Here is a 7669-nt window from a genome sequence, read left to right as displayed (position 1 = left end):
AACTAAACTATAATCAAAACTTCTTGATTTAAACAAAACCCCCTGTCATTAACCTTGGTAGCAGTAGGAGACAATGCAGGGAGAAGCCCAGCAGCAGAGTGGGGGCTGTCCTGTTTATTGCACTGAGTGTAGCACGTATGATTACCTGCCCTGTGGGCGGGTGGCGTATGTGTGCATTCGGTGCAAGGAGCTCCTGGCCCTCAGAGACCACGTACAGGTTTTGGAGGCCAGGGTGGCGGAACTGGAGGAGCTGAGGGAGGCGGAGAGGTATGTTGATGAGGCTTTCCGGGACACTGTAGAATTGTCCCACCTCCGGTCAGACAGCCCCTGCGCTGTTGAGGAGGATGAAAGGCCCAGGAAGCAGAGCAGTCAATGGGAGCAGAGGGAAACCTTTCCATAGTTGGGACCCTCCTTCCAGATGGTGCTGGGGTTGCCTCTCGCACTGAGGTTACCTCTCCAGGGGAGGGAACTCCAGTTGCTAGGAAAAGGCAGGTGTTAGTAATAGGAGATTCGATCATTAGAAACGTAGATAGCTGGGTTTATGATGACCGGGAGAACCGTATGGTGACTTGCCTGCCTGGTGCAAAGGTTGCGGATCTCTCGAGGCATCTAGACAGACTTATGTGTTGTGCTGGGGAGGAGCCGGTGGTCGTGGTACATATAGGTACCAATGACATAGGGAAGGGTAGGAGAGATGTCCTGGAGGCCAAATTTAGGCTGCTAGGGAAGAGACTGAAATCCAGGACCTCTATGGTGGCATTCTCAGAAATGCTCCCAGTTCCACACGCAGGGCCAGGTAGGCAGGCAGAGCTTCAGAGTCTCAATGCGTGGATGAGACGATGGTGTAGAGGAGGGGTTTACATTCATTAGGAACTGGGAAACTTTTGGGATGAGGGGAGCCTATACAGGAGAGATGGGCTCCACCTAAACCAAAGTGGAACCAGACTGCTGGCACTAAACATTAAAAAGGTTGCAGAGCAGTTTTTAAACGAAGAGATGGGGAAAGCCGCTTGCTGCACAGGAGCACGTAGATCGGACAGAGACTTCTCTTAGAGGAGAGTCTATTGATCGAGATTCTCTAGGTTTTAGACAGGAGCAGAGGATGGAGGAGGATAAAGTAGGGGCCAGATCAGACGAGAAACATTCACATAAAAAAGAATCTGACACATCAGAAAAGGGCAGACAAATAAACAGTGACAAGTTTTTCAAGTGCTTGTACACAAATGCTAGAAGTCTAAATAATAAGATGGGTGAACTAGAGTGCCTCGTGATAAAGGAGGATATTGATATAATAGGCATCACAGAAACCTGGTGGAGTGGGGACAATTAAAGGGACACAATCATTCTGGGGTACAAAATATATCGGCAGGACAGAACAGGTCATGTGGGGGGGAGGAATGGCACTATATGTGAAAGAAAATGTAGAATCAAATGAAGTAAAAATCTTAAATGAATCCATGTTCCATAGAATCTCTATGGATAGTAATTCCATGCTCTAATAAGACTATAACAGTAGGGTTCTATTATCAACCACCTGACCAGGACAGTGATAGTGACGATAAAATTGCTAAGGAAGATTAGAGAGGCTATCAAAATAAAGAATTGAATAATAGTGGGGGATTTCAATTATCCCCACACTGACTGGGTACATGTCACCTCAGGACGAAATGCAGAGACAAAATTTCTCGATACTTTAAATGACTGCTTCATGGAGCAGCTGGTACGGGAACCCACAAGGGGAGAGGCAACTCTCAATTTAGTCTTAAGTGGAGTGCAGGATCTGGTCCAAGAGGTAACTATAACAGAACCGCTTGGAAATAGTGACCATAATACAATAGCATTCAACATCCCTGTGGTAGGAAGTACACCTCAACAGCCCAACACTGTGGCATTTAATTTCAGAAAGGGGAACTATGCAAAAATGAGGGGGTTAGTTAAACAGAAATTAACAGGTACAGTGACTAGAGCGAAATCCCTGCAAGCTGCATGGACACTTTTCAAAGACACCATAATAGAGGCCCAACTTCAATGTATACCCCAAATTAAAAAACACAGTAAAAGAACTAAAAAAGAGCCACTGTGGCTTAACAACCATGTAAAAGAAGCAGTGAGAGATAAAAAGGCATCTTTTAAAAAGTGTAAGTCAGATCCTAGTGAGGTAAATAGAAAGGAACATAAACACTGCCAAATTAAGTGTAAAAATGTAATAAAAAAAGCCAAAAAGGAGTTTGAAGAACAGCTAGCCAAAAACTCCAAAGGTAATAATAAAATGTTTGTCAAAGGTTTTCTGGAAATCTATGTACACTATGTCCACTGGATCCCCCTTGTCCACATGTTTGTTGACCCCTTCAGAGAACTCTAATAGATTAGTAAGACACGATTTCCCTTTACAGAAACCATGTTGACTTTTGTCCAACAATTTATGTTCTTCTACATCAGAGGGGTAGCTGTGTTAGTCTGAATCTGTAAAAAGCAACAGAGGGTCCTGTGGCACCTTTGAGACTAACAGTTAGTCTCAAAGGTGCCACAGGACCCTCTGTTGTTCTTCTACATGTCTGACAATTTTATTCTTTACTATTGTTTCAACTAATTCGTCACCACTGCCTAGGGCGGCTTTGGAAAGGGTGACCAAGAGATGGACGTCTCCATTCTCTCCTCAGTCCCCGAGCCAACCAGCCCCTCCCCATCTCGCATTCCGACCCACACGCCAAAACACATTGATCTAAACACCAGGGCAGCCCTTTGGCCGGGGGCAACACACTCCTCTTTCCATGATGTCTGTGCCAAGATGAACTGCCAATTGCCTCTTTCCATGACGTTTGTGCCAGGATGAACCGTGCTGGCATTTCCCTCTTTCCAATGGCTCCTCCGTTGTATTGACGGCTGCTCTGCTGGGACTGAAGGGCTGGGAAGCACCTTTAATCTCAACCCCTTTTCATCTGAGCTGGGTTTGTTGCTAAACAGCAGCAGCACATGATGGGGCGATGTTTAAAATCTCCTCTGAGCTTCACTGAGTATAAACCATGTGGATCTTCACAAAGGCCACGAGCCTCATGCTTCCAGCATGAAAAGCCGACCGGGATCCGCTTGCTTGCGGCTCACCCAACGAGGTCGAAGGTGTGGTGGAGGCTTGTGTCTAAGGGGTTACTGCACGTAACGGGCTCTGGGCCAGCAAGGGTGCAAGGTCCTTGAAATCAATGGGAGATGAGGGTGACCGGCATGTTCAGGATCAAGCCCCCTCTGAGTAGTTTGCATGCAGTAAATTAGGCGAATGAGTCTAATCAGGAAAGGCAGGCCAGGGACGCAGCAAAAGCAGGCCCCGCTTTGGGCTGGGAGCAGAGGCAGGCAGGGAATGGGATGGCTGCAGCAGAATAAGGGGATTATTTGCACAGATCCTCTCTTTTTAAATGGAATTATTAGGGCTGGTTGAAAAGATTTTTTAAATGTTAAAATACACACGCCAGGCCCCCCAGGCTAAAGTGGGACAACTTCCCACAGTGTCAGTGATGGAGGAACACCTGGTCTTCTGCCTCATGCCTCCTCCTTGCATTCCTGGGGCATATGGTTGCCTTGTATGTCAGGAACGGCAAGAACAAAGTGGGGAGAACGGTCTGGCTGGAGACAGACTCTTACTTAGCCTGGAAGCTCCTTGTTGCATGTTTGTACAGCAGCGAGCACAACGGGGCCCCGGGCTCTGAGCTGAGCCCCTCGTGCTACAGATATATATATTAACAGTGAGGTGTACATCCATCACACGGACTCTCCTGGCCATGCAAACTCACGGGGCCCTGGTCATGTGGGTAGTAACATCCACATTCCTCACTGGTAGCAATCTCAGGGGCACATGACCAGGGCTGAGCGAACTCGACTCTGACCCCCAAGGAAGAACTGCGAGAGTGAAGAAATGCAGCTGTTTCCGCCCAGAGCCCCACATGAGGCAAGAAGGGGCTGAGCATTCAAAAGTGCTTCATCCACTCTTCCTACAAACTCTGTTTTGTACCGAGTTTTTGAACAGAGGGTCCCAGTGTTGCAATTAGGCGGTGGGAAACGTGTGCATGACGTGATTAGAGAAACTGGCACTCCGGCCTCCCTTGGGAGGGAGCTACGAATGCATATTCTGCATGCATTGCTCTTCGGAGGGCTCATGTAAGGGGAAGCAGGGCTCAGAGATCACCATGTTTAACAAGCCCCAGAACCCTCAACCCTAACGTTTCTGAAGGCAGCTCTGCATTAAGAATTCAGCCCCTCTCCCATTACATATTTTGAGGCTGGAAGTGGCATGATGAGAAAAACAAGCATCCATCTTGAAACCAGAACCACCTGGGGCTCTGAGCAAGCGTAAGCAGAATTAGCTTCTCCTAATTCTAGAGAAAGGGTCCATGTCTTTTCCTCTAATTCTCCCTAATCCCTAAGACAAATGACTGGCTGGGCACGGGGAGTTAACTCAGAAGTGCGTGGAATGCCAAGCTGGGGCCAGGACACGGGATATGGTCAGCATCTGGTGCCCATAAAACAATGGATTCCAACTGCCATCGGCTCCCCTTGTCATGTGACATCTCTTGCAAAGGGAAGGATTTCAAAGCCGCTCAAGGCAGTATTGGGTTTGGGGATCAGAAGTGCAGTCCTGGAGGTTTGACGTCAATGGCAGTTTTATCAAGGATTTCAGTGGCTGTTTATATTCCCCTCTAGAGACCTGGGATCAAATCTTGGTCTGTATTACACCTGAACATTCAATGGGTGCTGACATCTTAGTGCCCGTGGACTAGAACATTTGTTTGATGCGGTTCCAAGCAGGCCCACGACAGCAGCAGCAGGGGAAGGGGGGGCAAGATCAAGCATCAGCAGAGAAATGAGTGAAGGGCCCAGAACCGAAAGAGGTGGTCAGGACTGAGGTGCAATTGCAGGGCCAGGAACACGCTCCGGACTAGAACGGGGTGGGGCTTCAGATTAGGATTAGAACTTTCAGACCTATCCACAATAGCCACAAACAGTCTGGGTGATTTTCTAAATGACTTAATGCTGTTGAAATAAAAGGCTAACGCCCTCCTAATATCCAAGTGTGCAAAGCTTCCTCTCTGGACTGATGTGGCTTCAGGAAAAAATGGGAAGATGGATAACCTAGCTGATGTGAAACTTGGACGACACCCTGGGCAACAGTATAGGGCATGGAGTGATAGGTTGGTGGTTTGAGCATTGGCCTGCTAAACCCAGGGTTGGGAGTTCAATCCTTGAGGGGGCTACTTAGGGATCTGGGCAAAATCAGTACTTGGTCCTGCTAGTGAAGGCAGGGGGCTGGACTCGATGACCTTTCAAGGTCCCTTCCAGTTCTAAGAGATGGGATATCTCCATTAATTTAAAAAAAACTTTGTCCTTGAAAAATACTGTAAATAGAGGGTCCATTAGAGCCCCTATTTCCCCAACCCTTTGAGCAAAGGTGATAGCCACCAAAAAGGCTGTCTTCAGAGATAAATTAATGAGGGACGAAGTAGCCATTGGCTCAGAGAGAGGGCCCATAAGGCATCTAAATCCTAAATTCAAATCTCAGATAGGAGTGGGTTCCTTAAATTGGGGGGACAGGTTCTGTAGTCCTCTGAGAAACCTTACAATTTAGGGTAAGCAAAGAGTGAGACTCCCTCCACTGGGGAAAGAAAGGCTGCTCATAGATAATCCTGTCTTTTTTAGCTCTAAGAGGTACTCAAGAATGATAAGGAAGGGAGAGTGAGCAGATGGAACACTTCTCTGGACACACCAAAGGCTGAACCTTTCCCACTTGAGGAGATAAGTGCATCTTCCTGGAATCATTCCTACTCTTCAATGATATATGTTGTACCTCCTTAGAACAAGTAGACTCTATTCCCATGAACCATCAAGGAGCCAAGTTTTGAGACGAAGAATCTTCAGGTTGGGGTGAAGAATCCAACCAGCATCTTGGGAAAGAAGATATGGAATCGATCGAAGGCTGATTGCCTAACAGGCTAGGTGAATCAGGTCAGAATATCATATTTGTCTGGGCCACATTGGGACTATTAATATGATCCAGGCTTTGTTGTGCTTGATCTTGTTTCAGAGTAGCAGCCGTGTTAGTCTGTATCAGCAAAAAGAACGAGGAGTCCTTGTGGCACTGTAGAGACTAACAAATGTATTTAAGCATAAGCTTTCGTGGGCTAAAACCCACTTCATTGGATGCATGCAGTAGAAAATACAATAGGAAGATATATATATACACACAGAGAACATGAAAAAATGGGTGTTGCCATACCAACTATAACAAGAGTACTCAGTTATGATGGGCTATTGTCAGCAGGAGAAAAAACAACTTTTGTAGTGATAATCAGGATGGCCCATTTCCAACAAGTGACAAGAAGGTGTGAGTAACAGTAGGGGGAATAGTTCTACTTTGTGTAATGACCCATCCACTCCCAGTCTTTATTCAAGCCTAATTTAATGGTGTCCAGTTTGCAAATTAATTCCAAATCTGCAGTTTCTCGTTGGAGTCTGTTTTTTCTTTGAAGAATTGCGACTTTTAGGTCTGTAATTGAGTGACCAGGGAGGTTGAAGTGTTCTCCGATGGGTTTTTGAATGTTATAATTCTTGATGTCTGATTTGTGTCCATTTATTCTTTTGCGTAGAGACTGTCCGGTTTGGCCAATGTCCATTCTTGTTTGGGACCAGAAAGTAGCTGAAGTAAAACACTCCTCCCTCTGTGCTAAACTGGAACCGGTTCTACAGTTCCTGATCACAGAAGGCAGTAGACTTCTTGCTTTAAGACTATTTGTGAGAGGGGTCCCTGAAGAGGAATGGGGAAAGGGAGTGGGCATAGGGGAGGAAGATAAAATGCATAGCATACCCCAATCTTATAACCTCCAGCACCCATAGGCGCCGACTCTGTGGGTTGGAGCACCCATAGGAAAAAAATGGTGGGTGCTGAGCACCAGTAGCCCCCCCCTCTTCCCCCAAATGCCTCCTGCCCGCCAGTGGTCCCGCTGATCAGCACCTCCCCCTCCCTCCCAGCACCTCCCATCCACTGCAATCAGTTGTTCTGTGGTGTGCAGGAGGTGCTGGGTGGGGGAGGGTCAGGAGCAAGGGTGGGGCGTGCTCAGGGGAGGGGATGGAACAGGGCAGAAAGAGGCGGGTCGGGAATGGAGTGAGGGGAGGGCCTTGGGGAAAGGGGTGGAGTGGGGGTGGGGCCTGGGGCAGAGCAGGGGTCAAGCATCCCCTGGCACATTGGAAAGTTGGTGCCTCTACAAGCACCTGTCTGATGTGATTCTCTCCCATGCTGATAGAAAGTGGGAGAGCTGGTCTCCAACAGGTGGATGATGGGTAGAATAGTGTAGATGAAATGTCAGTTTTGTGGGGTTGTTCCGGGCCCTCGACCAGCCCATCAGAACTGGTAGTTTGATGATGATCAGGGCTCAGTAGCGGACCCAGAGGAAGCAGGTGGTCTCTTCCTCTAGAAGCTTGATTTCTTCCTGGGTGGTTCAAAAGGTCTCTGGAATCCTAAGAATGAAGTGGTGAGAAGCGGGATTTTTGTGCCGTTTGGGATCTACTAACTTTTGTTGGTTTGTAGGCATGTAAATCCCAAGGGGTCTCAACGCGGTTCTGGAATCCTTAAAGGTATGCAAGGATTCATCAATGGGTTCTGCAAAAAGTTTGAGGCCATCAAAAGGAA

Source organism: Malaclemys terrapin, chromosome 3, assembly GCF_027887155.1.
Source record: "Malaclemys terrapin pileata isolate rMalTer1 chromosome 3, rMalTer1.hap1, whole genome shotgun sequence".
Taxonomy (NCBI): domain Eukaryota; kingdom Metazoa; phylum Chordata; order Testudines; family Emydidae; genus Malaclemys; species Malaclemys terrapin.
The sequence above is the reverse complement of the archived record's forward strand: the minus strand, read 5'-3'. Positions refer to the sequence as shown.